The 20681-nt window shown below is 44.2% G+C and overlaps 1 long non-coding RNA gene across 2 annotated transcripts; it reads right to left on the bottom strand.

Moving 5' to 3' along the window:
* Positions 1 to 7477: 7477 nt before the first annotated feature.
* Positions 7478 to 17162, bottom strand: LOC102153858. 2 transcript variants are annotated; one of them, XR_005354769.1, is made up of 4 exons: positions 16933 to 17162; positions 16719 to 16815; positions 16098 to 16218; positions 7478 to 9388 (listed from the first exon to the last, which is right to left on the bottom strand). It is a non-coding gene; the product is annotated as an uncharacterized LOC102153858 (long non-coding RNA). The 2 variants fall into 2 exon arrangements; XR_005354768.1 differs by having other exon boundaries at positions 16951 to 17160.
* Between the last annotated feature and the right edge of the window lie 3519 nt (positions 17163 to 20681).

Below are 20681 nucleotides of genomic sequence, written 5' to 3'. Positions count from 1 at the left end.
TGGGCTGTGTGGTGGGGGCAGTGCACTCTGGATAAACCTCTTGACCGTGGCTTGCCCTGAGAAAACCAATGTTGTAGCTGATGGTACTCGTGCAGAAGAGGAAGATGATGAGTCCGGAAGACCAACATCTAGCAGTTCTACCTCAGGAGTTTGACTTTTGCCACTTGTTGGTGACACTGGCAGTGCTCTTTCCTGAAGTGGCTTGAAAAATTGCATGAGGCTGCATTCAATGATAGGGTCACATTGTTTCACATCATGGAAAATTCTTCCAAGGCAGACTTTCATTCTGATATTATGGCTGCTCTGAGAGGGCTTATTCACTGAGTGGTAGACTGGTTTTTCAGCACCATCCTCATCACCGACTTCGGTGCCTTGTTTTGCCATCTTTTCTAGGTCTTTGTGGGCTCTACTACCCCTTCTGCCAAAACTTCTTCCACACCTTCCCTCATGTCACTGAAGCTTTTCCCACTATTTGCCACGTGATATGCATTATATGTTTGACACTCTCCTTTATATTTCTTGTAATACTTTCAAAACCTTTGAAATTTTATTTTTTAAAGATTTTATTCATGAGAGAGAGAGAGAGGCAGAGACAAAGGCAGAGGGAGAAGCAGGCTCCATGCAGGGAGTCCGACGTGGGACTTGATCCCGGGTCTCCAGGACCACGCCCTGGGCTGAAGGCAGGCACTAAACTGCTGAGCCACCGGGGCTGCCCAAAACCTTTGAAATTTTAGGTTTTACAGGCAGTCTGGCCATTTTCCCAGACATTACTGATAGTAGTCTGCTTGATATGATCCCAGGCTGTGCACCGCAATCACTGACAGTTCATGTAGTGACGGACTTCCAATAGTCCTCATGATGGTGTCCTTGTAGGTGTTGTGTGCTTTACTGTAAAGTTCCCTCATGCTGTGCACCATGAAAGCTTTATTACGTCCTGATGGAGAGGTTAAATGACAGACTTGCTGTGTAGGGGTATGGAAAGTACATCTAGGTTGGGGTGGGTATTTGCAAGCTCTTTGTGGCGATGGACCGGGGCATTATTCAAAATCAATACAACTTGGAGGCAAGGTTTTTGCCCTGGAGATAGTCCACTTCTTGGATGAGCAATTGTGGAAGCAATCCTGGAATGTTTCTGACATCTCATATGTTACATGTCAAACTCCTGAACCAGAGTTTCCTTTTAAGTTCTTGTGAATTTGGAGTTCTGTACACCTCGAGGGGTTTGTACTTAAAGTCTGTTGCTGTTGGTATTGACACACAATAGCAAGATTGCATGGTATCTGGATAATTTGAAGACTCAGGGTTTGGAGGCCATTTGCATTATATAGGTTTTATTTGCCAAGAGCCTAGTAAAGCAAGTCAGTCTCATTGGCATCAAAATCTGCTTTCAACATAACACTGTATGAACATTTAGCAGGTATTTTAAAGATTCCACACATCTTGATCTGCAGGACCTGCCTTCTCTGCACACTGTTTATATTCTATTGCCTCTTGAAAATGTGCAAGCCAGCTAACACTAGCTGATCCAGGTTTAACATTTTCCCTATCTCCGTAACATGACTAAATTTTGGCTTTCTGCCTCATAACAATGCCTTCCCAAACTTTTTAAATTGGTCTTCATTTTGCAAATCCACAGCTTTACCTGCTTTTCCATCTTTTTTGTAGCTTCACCACAAATTATAAAAGTTACTTTTAACATTTTCTGGAGTGGCTTCATGTACAGACCAGTGAATTTCTTCTTCCTACTTTTGGATGTGCTGTATTGTTGATTCACTCACACTGAACTCTGAGCCAACAGCAGCACAACTCCTGACTGAAGATAGCCCAGCTAACTTAACGTATTTTCTTTATGGTCCATGAAAGCCTTTTGCACTTAAAAACACTGGACAGCCCTGGATACCTGCATGGCACAATTGAGTGCCCAACTCTTGGTTTTGGCTCTGGTCCATGATCTCTGGGCCATGGGATCCCAAGTCCTGTGTTGGGTTCCACACTCAGTGCAGAGTCTGCTTAAGATTCTCTCCCTCTCCCCCCATTCTGCTCATCTCTCAAATAATCTTTTTAAAAAAAGAAAGTATATGCAAATTAGAGAGAAATAAATGATAAAGCTAATAGCAGAAATTGAAAATAAACAAAAATTAATACACTAAAAATGGGTTTTAATGAAATTGACAAACCCCTAGAAAAATTGACCAGGAAATAAAAAAAGAAAAATTTCCAGTGTCAGGAATGAAGGGAATCATCAGGAATCATCACTGCAGATTTGATAGAAATTAGCAGGATTGAAAAAAAATAACAGGATAACAAATGACCATAAACCATTGTATGAGGAAAATTGCACATCCATGTGGTTTTCCTATAAATTATTAAAAGTATAAGCTATTTTACTAAGGTTCCTCACAACTTTCTGAAAACAAAGATGGAAACTTTAATTCATTCTATAAAGAAGCTCTCATTACCCTAGTTAAAACAATGAAATTTTAAAAAATGAAATTTAAAGATTAGTATCCCTCAGGAACATGGACATAAACATCTTTTTTTTTTTTTTTTTAGGATTTTATTCATGAGAGACACACAGAGGCAGAGACACAGGCAGATGGAGAAACAGGCTCCCCGTAATAAGCTCAATGACGGGACTTGATCCCAGGACCCCAGGATCACACCCTGAGCCAAAGGCAGATGCTCAACCACTGAGCCACCCAGGTGTCCCGACATAAACCTCTTCAATGACCATTTCAGGAAATAATCCAGCCAAATACAAAGATAATTTTGGGTCGGGTTTGTCCCAAGAATTAATGTTTTAACATTTAAAGAATCCAGTCAATGTAATTTATATTTACAGAATAAAGGAGAGAAGCCATATTATTATCTGAAATCTCTAAGTGAAGTAATTGACAAAATTCAATGCTTCATGCTCAAAGATTACTTCAAAGTAACCTCCACCAAAATAGAGATTGGAGGGCATTCCTTGATATGATGAAACATATACAAAAAGCCTTCAGCTAATAGCATACCAAACACTTCTCTTAAGATCTGGATCCTAGAAAGGATGTTCCTTATCTTCACTGGATTCAATATTTTACAGAGCGTCAGAGCAAATGTAAAGGTAAAAAGAAGTAGTAAAAGGCATATTGATTAAAAAGGATTATGTAAAACTCTATTTACAGAAAACATGAATATATTTTTAAGAAGTCCTAAGAAATCTACAAGAAATAACCAGAAGCATGGAGTGAATTTAGCATGCTTCCAGGATACAAGGTCAATATATAAAAACCAATTGTATATTTTATATGCTACCAGCAAAGATTTGAAAACTAAAATTTGAAAGATAACATTTACAATAGCATTTTTTATTTTTATTTTTTTAAGATTTTTTTATTTATTCATGAGAGAGACACAGGCAGAGGGAGAAGCAGGCTCCATGCAGGGATCCTGACGCGGGACTCGATCCTGGGTCTTCAGGATCATGCCCTAGGCTGAAGGCAGCACTAAACATGAGCCACCCAGGTTGCCCAACAATAGCATTTTTTAAATCTCATAAAGTACTAGAATAAATTAGGAGATTCTGTGTAAGGCCTGCACACTAAAAAGTACACAGCAGGGGTTGGCAAGCTTTCACTATAAAGCACAATAGGAAATAATTCAGGCTTTGCAGAAGTGGTGTCTGTCACATATTCTGGTGTTTTTTTTTTAAATGTTAACATCTGAATAGGATAGGGGAACTGCATGACAGGCATTAAAGAGGGCATATGATGAGATGAGCATTGGGTGTTACACTATTAGTAAATTGAATTTAAATTTAAAAAGTGAAAAAAAAATTTAAAAAGTGTTAACACCATTTCAAGCTAATTGGCATTACAATAACAAGCCATGGGCCAAATTTGACCCACGATCTATGATCTGACATTTCTAGAACTCTGCTACAAAATAATGAGAAAAAAATTTTAAAGACTTAAAGGAAAAGTACCAACTAATGAACTAGCAAAGTTAATATTGGTGAGTTGTTCCTCTTGGCCGTGACCTTGAAAGCTGGTCTGTGGAATTATTACAAGAGATATTGGTGCCCTTGGGGCAAAAGGCTTATAAGCCAGGATAGATCCAGTGCACAACTGGTATGCGCCTGTTCATGAACCTGAAAGACCTCTCATAGCTGCATGATTTGCTGCAAGGCTCATACTGAGAAATGTTTGATACGGATGAGTTACCAACTCACAATCCCTGCAGTACATTTTCTGAGACTGAAGCCTCATGTGGCCAATGGTAGACTTACGAGTTGAGCCAAAAAAGATCTCAAAGGCAGTGACTACTCATTAAGGGTATGTAACTGTACTAAGTATCAAAAAATGGTAATACAGGTGCATACCACAGTCTGGTGGCTAAATGCGTGAGCCCTGGAATCAGACAGCCTGGGTTAAAATTCTTGCTGCATTACACCTGTGTGACTTGAAAGTTCTAAGGCTTTCACCAAATTTGTGAAAACAAGCGAAGAGAACCTGTCTGTCAGAAAAGGATGTGCTGTGGTGTAGTATCCATGTCTCCACTGGCATTCGGAAACCTAGTAGTCCAGCTGGTGATGCTCATGACACTTGCCTTTCCAGAGTGACCACAGAAAAGGTGCCCCTGGCTCCAGGAACTAGGGGGAGCTAGAGTGGCCTCTGGAGGAGGTGGTGTTCTGAGTCATGACCTACTGGCAACAGAAGGGGTAGGGGATAGGTTGTGAGAATTAACTGGTGGCTCCTGTGGTCATTACCTGAAAGGAAGAGACTGGGGTAAATTTACTGCCCTCCCACCTTAGCACATACCCTGCTGCAGCCATCCCCTACTGTCTGATACACCATGTGAGTGAGACACAGCCAACCCCCAGTCTCCCCACCTTTAGTTTTTTTACCCCAACCTCCCATAAGCCATGCCCAAGGCATTGAGCAGGCTCTGCCCTCTAGTGATCACTGGGGGGAGGACTAGTGACCCCCAACCACAGGTTGCCTCTGTTTCTGCCCTCCATTTAGGCGCTGAGGTGACAGCCATTCAGGGTCTTGGAATTTATCGTCTTTAACGGTCTCACTAAACTGCCAGGCCCAGCTGGTGTCAAACACCTGCAACCAGCAGCAGGAACAGAAGTGCTAGAAAGTCCTGCTGGGATTTGGCCCCTGGGCCTTGCCATTTGGCACTTTTTCCTCATGCCCTTTGCTGGTGTAGGCTCAGCTGGGTGTCCCGTGTTCCAGTGCCATGCCACAGCATCAGGCTGGAGAGTGCACGGTTTGCCACGGAGGAGCAGGTAGCTAGGAGAGCTCTCCAAATGTCACACGACTCTTCCAAGACCCAATAGCATGAACTCTTCTTCATGGGCAACTTCCTCAGCAAGCTTCTCGCTTGTGCTGTCCCTGGCCCTCAGCACACATGTGTCCCTCTTCTGGCAGAGATTGCCCTGCTGCCTCTGCTACCCCTCCCCTTGGCCCCTTTCCTAGACAGTTCTGCCCGGATCCACTGCCTTTGCCTCTCCGTGTCCCATCCCCCTAACGGGTAGTATCCGATGAGGCAGCCTCAGCAACCCTCTAAAGGTCTTTTTTTTTTTTAATTTTTTTTAATTTTTTTTATTTATTTATGATAGTTACACAGAGAGAGAGAGAGAGAGAGGCAGAGACATAGGCAGAGGGAGAAGCAGGCTCCATGCACCGGGAGCCCGACGTGGGACTCGATCCCGGGCCTCCAGGATCACGCCCTGGGCCAAAGGCAGGCGCTAAACCGCTGCGCCACCCAGGGTTCCCAACCCTCTAAAGGTCTTGAGGGGACTGACTCCCCGAAGAAGCTGCTGCTCTCTGCATGTACCTCAAAGTGTGTGTCCACTCTGGAATGGTAAAGATCCTTCCTAGGGCACACAATGACTCTCCTTCCTTTGTCACCTAATCAGGTAGTCCCCTCTATAAGGCGAGGGCCAGCCAATCACCCTCCAGATCCTTGCTTAAAGGAGACTGAGCTGAAGTCACCAGGAGTGTGAAGGAAGGGGATTGTCAAAGAAAAGTGTGCAAAGGGCAGGACTACCCCGAAGGGGGTTCCCATAGCAGTGGGTATGTACCATCAGCATCTAGGCTCCTGGTGACAAGTGGAGTTGTCACATTTTTGGGAGTATTCTGAGCCTCAGAAGGGAAATCTCTATTCGGAGACGATAGCGTAGGTAAGATATCACACACACGTCCCATGAGCTCCTTCCCCAAAGGCCATGCCTTCAGCAGCTCATACAGCCCTGCTGGAGGCTTCATGCCTCTGCAGGGGTGGTCCAGGTGCAGTGGGGTTCTGGCCCAGCCATATTCTCTTCCCAGCTGCTAGAGAGGTTGAGAAAGGAAGAGCATGGTGAAAGCCCCTGACTCAGCTCTCTACCCTAATTGAAGTCAAAGAAGAAATCTCAAGAGAGAAAAGCTTTCAGATACCCTGTCAAGGAGAAATTCTCCATCCACACCTGTCAGTCATGGGCTCTCTAAACAGTAATTTTCAGTGCCACAACTGCTGCCACTGCTGCTGCTACTGTCATTGTTGTGGGGTCAGAGGGAGCCTGCTCCTACCTCCTACCTTCCTTGTATGGTCATTGCTGAAGACCTCAGCTTGGAGAAAAAGAGCACCAATGGAACCACAAGGTTGGAGGCTAAAACTCAGACCACTTTAGACAGCAGTGCCACTCAGCCTGCCTGTTCCTTCCTCTGTCTCTTGCAGGGAATAGTTACTTTGCCATTGGCCACTCTCCCCTCGCAGATTCCAGAAATTGACAAATCAGCAGTCATGGACTTGACTGACTTGTCTATGGGGGCCCAATCCTGTCTACCCCTTTACTTAACCCCCACACCAGATACTGATCATGAAATGGGATGCACAATTTCTAACTCTCCTTTTGCTGCCGCTGCCATCATTGCTCACTTTAGATTCTGACCCATTTTTGAGGTTCCTCTTAACGATGAAAAATAGAGGCCCTTTGCATTCCAATCCCTCAGTCATGTTTGCAGGATCTTCTGCTTCTCTTACCATAGCTCCTAAACACCTCATCCCTCTGTCTCCCTTCCATAGAATCAAGTCACCTACACCTGTGTGTGTAGATTCTCCTCCCTTTTTCTTACATACTCCTCTTCAAGTCCCTTTCGCCAGTGTCCCTGTCTTCACCAGCCAGCCCATCACTGCCTCCTCAATCACCCTCAACATCCCAGCGGGCACCATCTGTGGATTGGATGGACCTCAGCGGGTGCTTTGGACTTGGTGTGACTGGCGTAGACACAACACTACTCTGCCTTGCCAGGCTTTCATTTTCAGATTTCCACCAGGATCCTGCATGAGCTCCATCCCATGGGACCAGCTTCTCCCAGTGTGGAACAAATAACCCCTGCAAAGGCCCCAGTTGCCACCAGCCCACCTGCTTTTATGGCTAGCAGCCCCACTGGCACTTTCACCCTTCCCTTTAGGGCAGGAATCACCCATTAGCTGCAAGTTGGGAGTCTATGTGGACAGCAGCAGGAAGCCACTCTCTTCAATGCCCCTGGTTTTGTTTTTTTTTTTCTGGTCCATCTACCACTGCTTCTGCAGTAGCCTCACTCCAAGACTCTTCAGACTCGCCAACCAAGCCTGCCTTCGACTCTGATGAAATCGATGTGGATACCATGCTCAATTCCCAGCCTGCTATCTTCCTGCCTCTTTTTGCCAGCTTTAACAGCTCTTCCCCTTTGGGAAAGCCGGCAGCCCCAGCAGAACCTACATACCTAGCCTATACTATAGCAGTCCTGGAACCCAAGCAGTCAGCTTTTGAGTGTTTTGACACCCCTATGTTTCAAATTTGGCATCTCTGTCAGCACCCAGCCAGCTTTTGGTGGCACTTCAGTTGTTTTCCCCAATGGTATGGCCACTCTTTCCTGCTCTGGAGCTGCCACCAGCATGCATAGCACTGAAGATCACTGCTCACTTTTGCTGGTACTACTACAGAGCCATTTGGGTTTATGGGATTTGCTACCTTATGGGTAGTGGAAGCTTTGGGGTCATTGTGGATGTCCCAGACTTTAGCTTCATGTCTGGAATACTCAGTTTTGGAGCAAGGCCAAGTGTGACACCAGCACCACAGCTCATGTTGGGAGGTGCTGTCCGCCTGTTGTATCCCTGTTGCAATTGGAAAGGCCAGTACTGCTGAGAGCAAATCGGTCCATGGAAACACTTTCCTTCCTACCTATAATCAGAGCACCCAGAGCCAGCCCAGCTATCACATGCCTACTACTACTGGTCAAGAGAGCGTCAATGAGAAGGAACACATGCCATAAGACACTTTTGTTCTTCCTGTGGTCAGATCACCTGGAATCCATCCAACCAGGGTACATCTATTGTAGCCAAGAGGACAACATCATACCTGTGTCTGGGGGGCTTTATGTTCCTATCTGCAGTCAGAGCTCCTGGGTCCCACTGGAAGGAGCACATGTTTTACAATGGGAAGGGCTGACCCCATAACTGTGTTTGGAGGATTTTTTTCCTGTATCTGGTCTGAGCACTTGGGGCCCATCTAGTCACAGGAAACCTTTTACTACTGGAGAAGCCTCCACCACTAAAAGATGTATGTCATGATACATCTGTTCCTGTCCTCCATCAGACACCTAGTGTCCACCAGGCCAGAGCACATCTGTTGCTGTCTGAAGGGCTAGCATTATACCTGTGATTGGAAATGCTATGTCAGGGTACTTGATGGACGTGGTCCAAAACACAGGTGATACTGTAGGAAAAGGCAGCACCATAGCTGCCCTTCTGGATATTTTTGTTCTCTCATTCAGAGCAGCAGCACTCACAGTCAGAGCACATCTGTTGCAGTCTCATGAGAACATCATACACTTTTAGGAAGATTCTCTATTCACAGGAAATCTTAATTCACAGGAAAATAGGAATTCAGGAATTTTCTATTCACATCTTCACTCAGAACATTTGGAGTCTACTTAGAGTACTCTCTTTGATGTGGAATAGTGAACACCACACCAAGGATATGTCCAAATTTCAGCACTTTTGTTGCTGTCTTTCAGAGCAAATGTAGCTCTGGCATGGGCATGGCAAGCAACGCTCTCACTTTGGGTCACCATTATCACCTGCCCAGTTTTCTTTGGAGACAGAAGTGTTGGATCACCAACCCTTTCATTTTCTTCTACTGAAAGAAACAATGTCTCAGCAAAAGCTTTCTAGAAATGGTGGGTGACCACTAATTGCCATTAACAGGAAGAGGCTCAACCCCTCTAGTTATGTCAAACAAACTTAACCTACACTCTGTCCTCTTAGAGCAAGCTGAAGCCCAATACCTCAGGGCGTTTGTATATGTGTAAAATGGTGTAGTTTCAGATGAGGCTGAATCCGAAGTCAACACACTGACTGGCCATGAGAAGTTCCCCTGTGGCAAAAAGAAAGAGATCAGTAAGTATCAACCATGTCATACCTGGTTGCAACTGCTAACCTAGCAGACTCAAGCTATGGGCCAGTTTTCCTCTATTCTTGGGTGTGCAGGACCTCCTGCTACTACCTAAAGCTGTCCCCTACTGCATTTGCATTACCCATTTGCCTCAGCAGGCTCTTTTCTTTCTTACCCAGATTAGATAATATATAATATGACAAATTATACATCATAATGTACTATATTATGTAATATACATGTAACACATATACATTATTATATAAAAATATATAATATTATATATTACAATATATTAGGATATACCACATCCTATTTGCCGAACCACAGAACTTTAAAAAGTTAAGGCTGACTCCACACATTACCATTCACACAAGTCAAATTTTCCTCCGCAGTTGAATAAAAGAACAAAGATGTATGAACAGCAGATAAATTAATGAGAACAAGAAAAAATATATGTATATGGTTATGGTATAGCCACACTTTACAACTGCACATGCTGATGTCTGAAACCTCTCTTTTAAATGTAAGGGATGGCAATCATGAGGAAGTGAAGTTCAGAGGCGAGAGAGATGGGTGGCCCTCTCCCATCACTCTGATTTCACTATAGGTCAGATCATCCCTAATGTGCATTAGCAAAACACACTTAATAATTTTTAAAAATAAATGTGTCATTTGTGTCTTAAAAAAAAAAGATTTATTTAACAGAAAGAGAAAGAGACAGCTCAAGCAGGGGTGGGGAATGGCAGAGGGAGAGGGAGAAGCAGGCTCCCTGCTGAGCAGAGATTCCCAATCTGGGGCTTGATCTCAGGATCCTAGGATCATGACCAAAGGCAGGTGCTTAACCAATTGAGCCACCCAGGCACCCATTGTTTGTGTCTTTCTCTTTAATTTGAATTTAGGCAACCATCTCCACCCATAATTCAACTAGAGAGGATGGATGTGGCATCTAGGCTCTCTTGCCTTAAAGAACAAAGGGGAGAAAAGCTCACCACTGCTTTGTAATTATTGGAAATTTTAGGTTTAGAATGCTTCATATAGCAGTGTTTTCATGCTCCATAAGAATTCGGAAAAGATTCCTTCTTCAAGAGAACTACTAGATATAGCCTGTTTGGAAAAATAACTGATCTGGCATTGCTCTAAATCTCTAAAATAGCAAATCACAACAGTTATAATTTCACCCAGTTCTGGCAGGCTGTAGAGTCCCGCTGTATCTCCACTACTTAACTCTTGAAAATATTCTGCTTTCTAAGACAATTCATATACTATAAGAACTAACTAGGGATCCCTGGGTGGTGCAGTGGTTTAGAGCCTGCCTTTGGCCCAGGGCGCGATCCTGGAGACCCGGGATCGAATCCCACGTCAGACTCCTGGTGTATGGAGCCTGCTTCTCCTTCTGCCTGTGTCTCTGCCTCTCTCTCTCTCTGTGTGACTATCATAAATAAATAAAAATTAAAAAAAAAAAAGAACTAACTGAAGCTGGGAAAAAAAGAAAATATAAGCAGTTCCCTCATCTTTTACATATTATTTTATTATTTATCCGTTGATGATTTTACACTAGACATCGTGCTGCTAGAGCCTAATAACAGAGTTGAGAGACCTCTCTTGCCCGAAAGGAATTTACAATATAGTAGGAGAGGACAGACGAATATATCAAGGTTAAAACTGGAGGGGTTGTTGGTAGGGATATGGGAGCAGGTAAGAAAGACATAAAACTAAGAATACCAATTCCTCAGAAACTCCATCCAAAAAGAAGAGGGGACTTTCAATTCCACATTGAAGGAGCTGGAAAGTCACAGGAGAGAAGCTGAACAGACTGAAAAGTCAACTACTCTTCTTAGATCTGTGAGAGTTAAGGACACTACTCCTAGGATTGGAAAGACAGGTGAATATAGGGCATCATGGTTTACCAGAGACTCATGAGTGGAAAAACCACTGTGGGAACCAGTGCCAAGGTTGGAAAACTATATTGTATGGCTGGAGGTTTCTGTGATTTGTCCCGCATAACTGATCACCCTGACCTGCACGTACACAGGCAGGCTAAAGAGTATTGTTTATGAGATTTGTGCTACATAAGTGACTTTGGAAGCCCGGTTATTGACAGTGCTGGCCTCTGGATCAGAACTGGCCCTTCTAGGGACACCTGGGTGGGTCATGATCCCGGGGTCCTGGGATGGAGTCCTGCATCGTCCTTGCAGGGAGCCTGCTCCTCCCCCTGCCTGTGTCTCTGCCTCTCTCTCTGTGTCTCTCATGAATAAATAAATAAAATCTTCTAAAAAATTAAAATGAAATAAAATAATATTATGTGTGGTTATCTATCTGTCTATGGTTATATATGCTTAGATATAGGTGAAATGAGTGACAGCAATGATACAAGGGATGGGAGGGAGTATTTGGATTATTTTATTATTTTAAGGTACTCACCTGTGAGGTGGTATAGTATTACCTAAAGGTAGACTTGTGTCAGTTGTAAATGTATATTGTAAACTCTAGGGCAACCACTAAGAGGGAAAAAGTGAAATATGCCTGATATGTTTAAAAAAAGGAAAGAAAATGGAATAAAACACTCAATTGTGACAGAAAAAGCAGAAGACAAAAAATAGGAACATAGAAGAAAGCAACAAACAAAAAAATAAGAAATATTAATCCAACTATATCTATGAACGGTGAAATAAAATGGAGTCACTTATGTCAAGGGGTTTTTAAATGGAGCCAGGAAGCCCAAAAGATGGGATTTTTTGTTTTGTTTTAAGATTGTATTTATTTGAGACAGAGAGAGAGAGCATGCACAAGCAAGGGGGAGGGGCAGAGGGAGAGGGAGAAGCAGGGTCCCAGCTGAGCAGGGAGCCAGACCTGGGGCTTTATTGCAGGACCCCAAGATCATGAACTGAGCCACCCAGGCACCCTAAGGAGATGGGCTTTAATGCAGGTCCTCTCCAGGTAGAACCTTGAACTCTTGAATTGAACCAAACCACAAATACCCCCCAAGGATTCTGCACAAACGCCTGCAATTTCCTACAGTAATGGACCTATTTTTGCTTAGTGATAGCTGTAGCAACCAGTTATGTTTCGCCGAGATTAGTTTTCTGCTGCCAACACCAATCAAAATTCTTTGTAAACAATGTGTACACGCATTCCTTTTTGTCTTAAAAAAAATCAATTTTTGCTTCCTAGTGGGACACTATTTGGATTGCTACCCAAATCTGTGTACCCCAAGTTGCAATTTGATCCCCTGATCAGCAGGGAGTCTGCTGCTCTCTACCCCTTCCTCTGTCCCCCCCTCCCCCGCCCCCAGCTCATGCTCTCTCTCTCAAATAAATAAATAAAATCTTTAAAAAATAATAATAATAGGGGCACCTGGGTGGCTCAGTGGTTGAGCATCTGCCTTTGGCTCAGGTCGTGATCCCAGGGTCCTGGGATCGAGTTCCGTCTGTGTCAGGTTTCCTGTGGGGAGCCTGCTTCTCCCTCTCCTATGTCTCTGCCTCTCTCTGTGTCTCTCATAAATGAATAAATAAAATCTTTAAAAATAATAATAATAAATCTCTAAAATATTGTGAAAGAATTTTTAATGTCAATGGTCATGAGAGTTATTAATCCATTGTGTTCTTTTTTGTTAAGGTCTGGTATTAGGGTAATGCTGGCCACATAGAACAAATTAGGGAAATTTTCCTTCTGTTTTTTTGAAAGAGTGTGCAGAACACTGGCAAAATTTCTTTCTTATATGTTTGATAGAATTCACCAGTAAAATCATTTGGACCTGCAGTCCTTTTCCTGGAAAGTGTTTTTAGTTCTGTTACTTGTTCAATATGTTTCATATCTGTATTCACTCTGTCTTATTCATATTTCTAGTTATTTGGAGTGTTTTTTTACAGCTTTATTGAGATATGGTTCAGATACTCATACAGTTTACCCAATTAAAGTGTACAATTCAATGGCTTGCAGTATATTCACAGATACGTGCAACTGTAATGGAGACTCACACTCTTGTGTCTCTTGCCTACTCTTACACTACCACACCACTTCACTTCTGATACCAAACATGTAGGTTTTCTACGTATCAAGCAATTCTCCAATTCTCAGCAGAGTCCTACAAATTTAGCTCAATTCTGACATGGTCTATCTGGAGATAGTGTCAGATCCCTTAGGTTAAGGGCCGAGTCCCACAAGACCACCCCCATTTCAGGTGCCAACCACAAGTCTCAGGTTGTTACTCGTGCTTCTGATTGGCTATATATTAGGGGTTCCCATGACTTTCTCCACAGGTTCAATTAATTTGCTAGTGCAGCTTACAGAACTCAGGAAACCAGTTTACCTACTAAACCGCTAGCTTACAGTAGAGGGTTTAAAGGATATAAATGAATAGCTAGATGAAGAGATACACAGGCCAAGGTTGGGAAAGGTCCCAAACATGGGAGCCTCTTTCCCTGTGGAGTTCGGGTACACCACCTTATCAGCATGCATTCTGATTCACAAACATGCAAGTTGTCTGAACCCTGTCCTTTTGGGTTTTTGTTACATAGGCACAGCTGATTTAGTCACTGGCTATTGGTGATTGAACTCAATTTTCTCCAGTCCCTCTTCCCAAAGGTAGGTAGAAGGACCGGATGTTCCAACCCTTTATTGATATAGTTGGTCCCTTATTAACATAACAAAAAATAACTATCCCTCTTGTTACTTAGGAAATCCCAAAGTTCAGCAACCATCACCACCAAAATCAGTTAATCACCTCGAAAAGAAACCCCCTCCTGTTCAGCCACAACTCTATCTCCCAACCTTTTCAAGCCCTAGGCAACCACGAATCTATTTTTATGTCAACACAGTCTATATTCTGGACATTTCATTTAAATGAAATCATATAATATGTGGTCTTTTGTGATTGTCTTCTTTCACTTAGTGTAATGTTTTCAGAGTTTTATCCATGTTGTAGCATAAATCAGTGTTTCACTGCTTTTTATGACTGAATAATGTCCCATTATTCAGTGTGTGGATACACTAATTTGTTTATCCATTTATCAGCTGACGGACATTTAGATTATTTTTACCTTTTGGCCTTGCTGAATAATGCTATAATCATTCATATGCAGTTTCCATGTGGTCATATGTTTTCACTTCTCATGTACATATGCCTTGAAGTAGAATTGCTGGGACATAGGGTAACTCTATGTTTAATATTTTGAGGAACTGACACACTGTTTTCCAAAGTGTCTGCACCCTTCTACATTCCTACTTAACAGTGTTTGAGGCTTCCAATTTTTCCATATTCTCACCCTTATTTGTTATCTTACTTTTTGATTCTAGTCATCCTAGTTGGTATGAACCGGCATATCATTGTGGTTTTGATTTGCATTTCCCTGATGACTAATACTGTTGAACATCTTTTCATTTGCAAATTGGCCACTTATATGTCTTACTAAGGAATGTCTATTCAGATACTTTGCCGATTTTTCTATTTTTTTGTTTATATCTTTCTATTATTGAGTTGTGTTACTTACAATACATATAGATACAAGTCCCTAATGAGATATATGAAGTATACCCATTTTCTCCCATTCTGTGGGTTTTCCTCTCAATTTCTTATTTTTTAAAAAGATTTTATTTATTTACTCATGAGACAGAGAGAGAGGCAGAGACACAGGCAGAGGGAGAAGCAGGCTCCATGCAGGGAGCCCAATGTGGGACTCGATCCCGGTACTTGGGATCACGCCCTGGGCCGAAAGCAGGTGCTAAACCACTGAGCCACCCAGGCGTCCCTTGCTCTCCTTAATGACCATCACCCAATTACCCCATCTCTCCACCCACCTCCCCTCCAGCAACCCTTAGTTTGTTTCTTATAGCTAAGAGTCTCTTATGGTTTGTCTCCTTCTCTGATTCCATCTTATTTTTCCCTCCCTTCATCTATGATCCTCTATTTGTTTCTTAATTTCCATATATGTCTGGAAAACAGTATGGAGTTAGCTCAAAAAGTTAAAAAATAAATCTATCCTACGATCCAGCAGTTGCACTACTAGGTATTTATCCAAAGGATATAAACATAGTGATTTGAAGGGGCACCTGTACCCTTAAGTTTATAGCAGCAATAGCCAAACTATGGAAAGAGCTCAGATGTTCATGGACAGATGAATGGATAAAGAAGATGTGGAAAAAAAAAAAAAAAGAAGAAGATGTGGTATACAATGGAATATTACTCTGCTCATTTTGAAATCAGGTTATTTAGTTTTTTTGCTATTGTGTTATATGAGTTATTTCTGTTTTAGATATTAACTTTTTATCAGATATAGGATTTGCAAATATTTTTTCTCACTCAGGTTGGCTTTTCATTTCATTGATTTTTTTCTTTTTTCTTTTTTTTTTTGTGCAGAAGCCTTTTGGTTTGATGTAGTCCCACTTATTTTTACTTTTGTTGCCTTTGCTTTGGGTGTCAAATCTAAAAAATCATTGCCAAAACCATATATACATACAGATAACAGATATCTATGTCTATATATCGTCTGTATCTTTGTGTCCATCTTTATCTGTACCTATTTCTCTATATACCACAGGAGTGGACTAGAAAAGTGAATATTGTTAAGTAGTAATTTTCAGCCAGGACCCTAAAAGCCGGTTATGGAATTATTATAAGATCTACATAAAAAAAAAAAAAAAGATATGTTGCAGTCCTTGGCTTTTAAGCCGGGGTGGATACTTCACCCACCTGAAATACATCTCCTCTCCTTGCCTGTGGGAGAAGATCCCTGATAGCCAGCTATGTAGTCAGCTGCAGGCTCGACTAGAAGAGAAATGCCCCAAATTGCTGTGCTGACAATTGTTGGTCCCTGCAAATGTAGGAGGTAAGAAAGAAAAAAAAGACATGCAGATTAAACACAAGTAAAGCTGACTTTATTCAGAGATGTATGATCTACAGAAAATACTATGTGTATGGAGAAAACTCAAAGGAATCTGCAAAGAAACTACCAGAAGTAAAAAATTTAGCGAGGTACACACCCACTACACATCGCGCCCTGGGCCGATGTATGTATGTGTGTGTATATATATGTATATATTATATCTCCACATATATCTAGGGGGGGAGGGAGGGAAGGAAAGAGAGAGGGAAGTGTATTTCCCATGTACTACTAATTACCTATTTAAGAGACACCATTTAGGGGCAGCCTGGAGGGCTCAGCAGTTTAGCTCCGCCTTCAGCCCAGGGCGTGATCCTGGAATCGAGTCCCGCATTGGGCTGCCCTCTGCCTGTGTCTCAGCCTCTCTCTCTGTATCTCTCATGAATAAATACATAAAATCTTTAAAAATTATTTTAAAAAAATGGTAATACCTGAGGCCTACAGGATGAAGAGGCACCACAGCCGAGTGGCTACATTCAGGAGCTCTGCCAGCCAGGCTGGGTTCCAGGGCTGCTCCGCCACGACCACCTGAATAAGGGGAGCAAAGTTCTAAGGCTTAAATGCGGTTTTACCGAATGCACACACACACACACACACGCACATGCACACGCACACGCACACAAGCGCACGCACACACGCACACACAGCAGCAGTGAGGAGAACCTGCCCGCTGGGACGAGGCGTGGACAGCAGCGTCCAGGCCGCTGGGGGCATCTGGCTTCCACCTCGGGCGACGTCCCTGGCCAGAGCGGGGGCCCCTCCCGGCGCCGGGACAGGAGAGGCTCTTGGCGGGGGGGGGCGCGGCGGGGGCTCCGCGCTGCCTGTGTGCGGGACGGAGGGAAACCCTGTCCTCCCCGGGGCTGCCCCGAGGGTCGCGCGGGGGTCCCGCTCCGGGCGCGCCTCCGCCGTGCTCGGCAGTCTCGGCCCGGGGGGCGCTCTGGGGCCCGACGCCCGCAGGCGGGGCACGGGGCGGGGGGCGCCCGGGGCTCGGCTGGCCGCCGGCCGTTGGGCCCTCGCGCCCCGGGCTCGCGCTCGCCGGCTCCGCCACCCGATGCGGCCGTGCCGCAGGACAGCCGCTGGGCGGCGCGGCCGGGTAGCCGAGCAGGGGGCGGGACGGTCCCCTGCGCCCCCGCCGCAGCCCCCACCCCCGGCCGCCTCCTCCGCCAGCGCCCCGCGCCCCGCCCCCAGCAGCGTCTCCCTCGGGGCTGGCACCGCCTCGCTCACCCTGCGCCCCGCGTGTCTCCGCGGGCTGCTCTTTTTTTTTTTTAATTTTTATTTATTTGTGATAGTCACAGAGAGAGAGAGAGAATGAGGCAGAGACACAGGCAGAGGGAGAAGCAGGCTCCATGCACCGGGAGCCCGACGTGGGATTCGATCCCGGGTCTCCAGGATCGCGCCCTGGGCCAAAGGCAGGCGCCAAACCGCTGCGCCACCCAGGGATCCCTCCGCGGGCTGCTCTGATGCAGTCCCGTGTCTTACGGCCCCTTAGTTTGCTCGCTTGCTTGCTTGCTTTTTAAAAAGTTTTATTTATTCATTCGTGAGAGACACAGAGAGAGGCAGAGACACAGGCGGAGGGAGAAGCAGGCTCCATGCAGGGAGCCCGACGCGGGACTCGATCCGGGGACTCCAGGATCGCGCCCTGGGCCGAAGGCTGCGCTAAACCGCTGAGCCACCCAGGCGTCTCCTAATTCTTTTCAATGATCTATTTTTGGCTATTTGATTGGGGCTGCTCATATATTGTCTTTTTTTTCCTTTCTTTTTTTTTTTTTTTTACAGATATTTATTTGTTCATGAGAGACACACAGAGAGAGGCTGACACAGGCGGAGGGAGAAGCAGGGTCCATGCAGCAGCCGGCTGTGGGGTCTGGGATCACAGCCCCAGCCCTAGCAAGGCAGACGGTCAACCGCTGAGCCCCCCTGCTGTCCCTCATATTGTCTTTAAGGACTTAAACTTAACCTTTTGATTTTAATAAGAGACCCAAGCATTTTGTACAAGTGCTGTGTAGTGCAGCTCGATAATCCCCGTGTTTGATTCTATTTCTTGAGAATCCTACCTTTAGGTTCATATGGACACCAAGATGAGAAACAAGTCATTAGTATAGAAAATTGCTTTATACGTATATACAGTTTTGTGGTGCCCGAGATTGCGAATCTGAGAAACCACCAAGAAGCCGACACTGATGCAAACACACGAGAGTTTATTTACAAGCTCGAGCTCGGGTCCAAGTACACCCGACACTGCGGAGCAGGGACTTGGACCCCGAGGTGGGTTCCAGCTGGGTTTTTATGGGCTGGTCTAGGACATTTCCAGAAGGGGTGGAGGAATTTCTTAAGCTTTGTTCTCATTCTGATATGGGGCTTTCAAGGGCGTTAAGCTCTTAGTCACAGGGGCCTGAGATGGCTGTACTTGTGCTACTGCTGAACTTGCGGTGGAACGGCCTTAATTTTCTCCGCCTCCACAAGTTTAAGGACTGAAGTCTTGCCTCTGTAGCGATCCCACCCTGAGGGCAATACAAAGAATATTAGTGCCGCAGAGTCCTGAATGCTCCATCCCTGTCACAGCCCCTTCCCAAGAGGGACCCAACATCTTGATTTTTAAATCAGCAGGTCCTGTTGTTGTCGTCGTCATCGTTGCTTTAAAGATTTTATTTATTTATTCACGAGAGAGACAGTGAGGGAGGCAGAGACACAGGCAGAGGGAGAAGCAGGCTCCCCAGGGGAGCTGGATCGGGAACCAATCCCCAGACCCCAGGATCAGGCCCTGAGCCGAAGGCTGATAGATGCTCAACCCCTGAGCCACCCAGCGTCCCGTGTTGTTGTTGTTTTGTAAATTACTTTCCCTACTGCATAAAAAAATCTAAAAACATATTTTTTCTAATATCAATCATGGGCTTTGCAAGTGATTGCTCTTCTTTCAGGAAATAAATGTGAGGTTCACCCAAGTTGCTCCTTAATCCTCGTTCCTTTGTGCTGTTGTGCCCAAGATTGCGAATCCGAGAAACCACCAAGGAGCCGACACCGATGCAAACACACGAGGGTTTATTTACAAGCTCGAGCTTGGGTCCAATACACCCGACACAGCGGAGCAGGGACTTGGACCCCGAGGTGGGTTGCAGCTGGGTTTTAAGGGCTGGTCTAGGGGACCTCCAGAAGGGCTGGAGGAAAAAAAAAAAAAAAAAAAAAAGAAGGGCTGGAGGAATTTCTCAAGTTCCGTGTACATTCTGATATGGGGCTTTCAAGGGCATTGAGCTCTGTTCTCATTCTAATATGGGGCTTCCTGCCACTGGCTTGGGCTCTGTTCTTATTCTAATATGGGGCTTTCTAGGACCTTAAGCTGTAAGCTGTTTTTTTGTTTTTGTTTTGTTTTGTTTTTTCCTGTAACTGAAATAATGTAAATTTCAGCTCTTATTCCCAGGGGCCTCGGATGGCTGGACTTGTGCTAACGCTGAACTTAAAGTGGAATGGCCTTAATTTTCTCGGCCTCCACATTTCCCCCTCTCAGAGGAACCTAAGGAAGGACCTAATCATGGATCCAGGTTGCTCTCAGAGTGAGCCAGGGGGAATGATTAAACCAGGATTCGAACCAACCTTGTTGCTGTTCTCGCTCCCATTTACATTTCAGCAAAGAAGCAACATCCTAAGTTTAAGGCAGCACCCCCCCCCCCACCTTTGTTGTAAGAAGACTAAATCTAATCCCCTTCTATTTTGTGTTTTTTTTTTTAATTTTTATTTATTTATGATAGGTACACAGTGAGAGAGAGAGAGAGGCAGAGACACAGGCAGAGGGAGAAGCAGGCTCCATGCACCGGGAGCCCGACGTGGGACTCGATCCCAGGTCTCCAGGATCGAGCCCTGGGCCAAAGGCAGGCGCCAAACCGCTGCGCCACCCAGGGATCCCCTAATCATGGACTTTTGTTTCAACTTAATTATATACAATCAACCTGCAATAGGCAACAGATCCATCTTAATTAGAAATATAATTGACATGGGTATGACTTGAGCCTAATATATATTTTAAAAAGAATCCAAAGAAGAAAAACACTATGTATGTGCAGATGACTTATTGTATTATATATTACTTGAGCTTCAAATAATTGGAAACTCTTGAGATATCTGGCTCTTAAGAGAAAAATAAGTAAAATATTATTTTATTATAAAACAAAATAATTTGTAAACACCCAAATTTCCTAATTATGGTGACTGAGTTAAATTGAGTAGTGCTTACTTTATTAAATTGGACGAAATTAAATTGCAAACATTTGACCTCTTTTGACTTAGAGGGATGGCAATTTCATGTGGCTCAAACTAAAAGTTTGTCAAAAAAGCAGAAGGCTACAGTCTATATTATACCATCACCTCAGTGAGAAAGTGTGATGTGATTTTATGTAAATTTG

The sequence above is a fragment of the Canis lupus genome, chromosome 1 (assembly GCF_011100685.1).
Source record: "Canis lupus familiaris isolate Mischka breed German Shepherd chromosome 1, alternate assembly UU_Cfam_GSD_1.0, whole genome shotgun sequence".
In the NCBI taxonomy this organism is placed as follows: Eukaryota; Metazoa; Chordata; class Mammalia; order Carnivora; family Canidae; genus Canis; species Canis lupus.
Note: the sequence above shows the minus strand (reverse complement) of the source record. Positions and strands in the feature narration are given on the sequence as shown.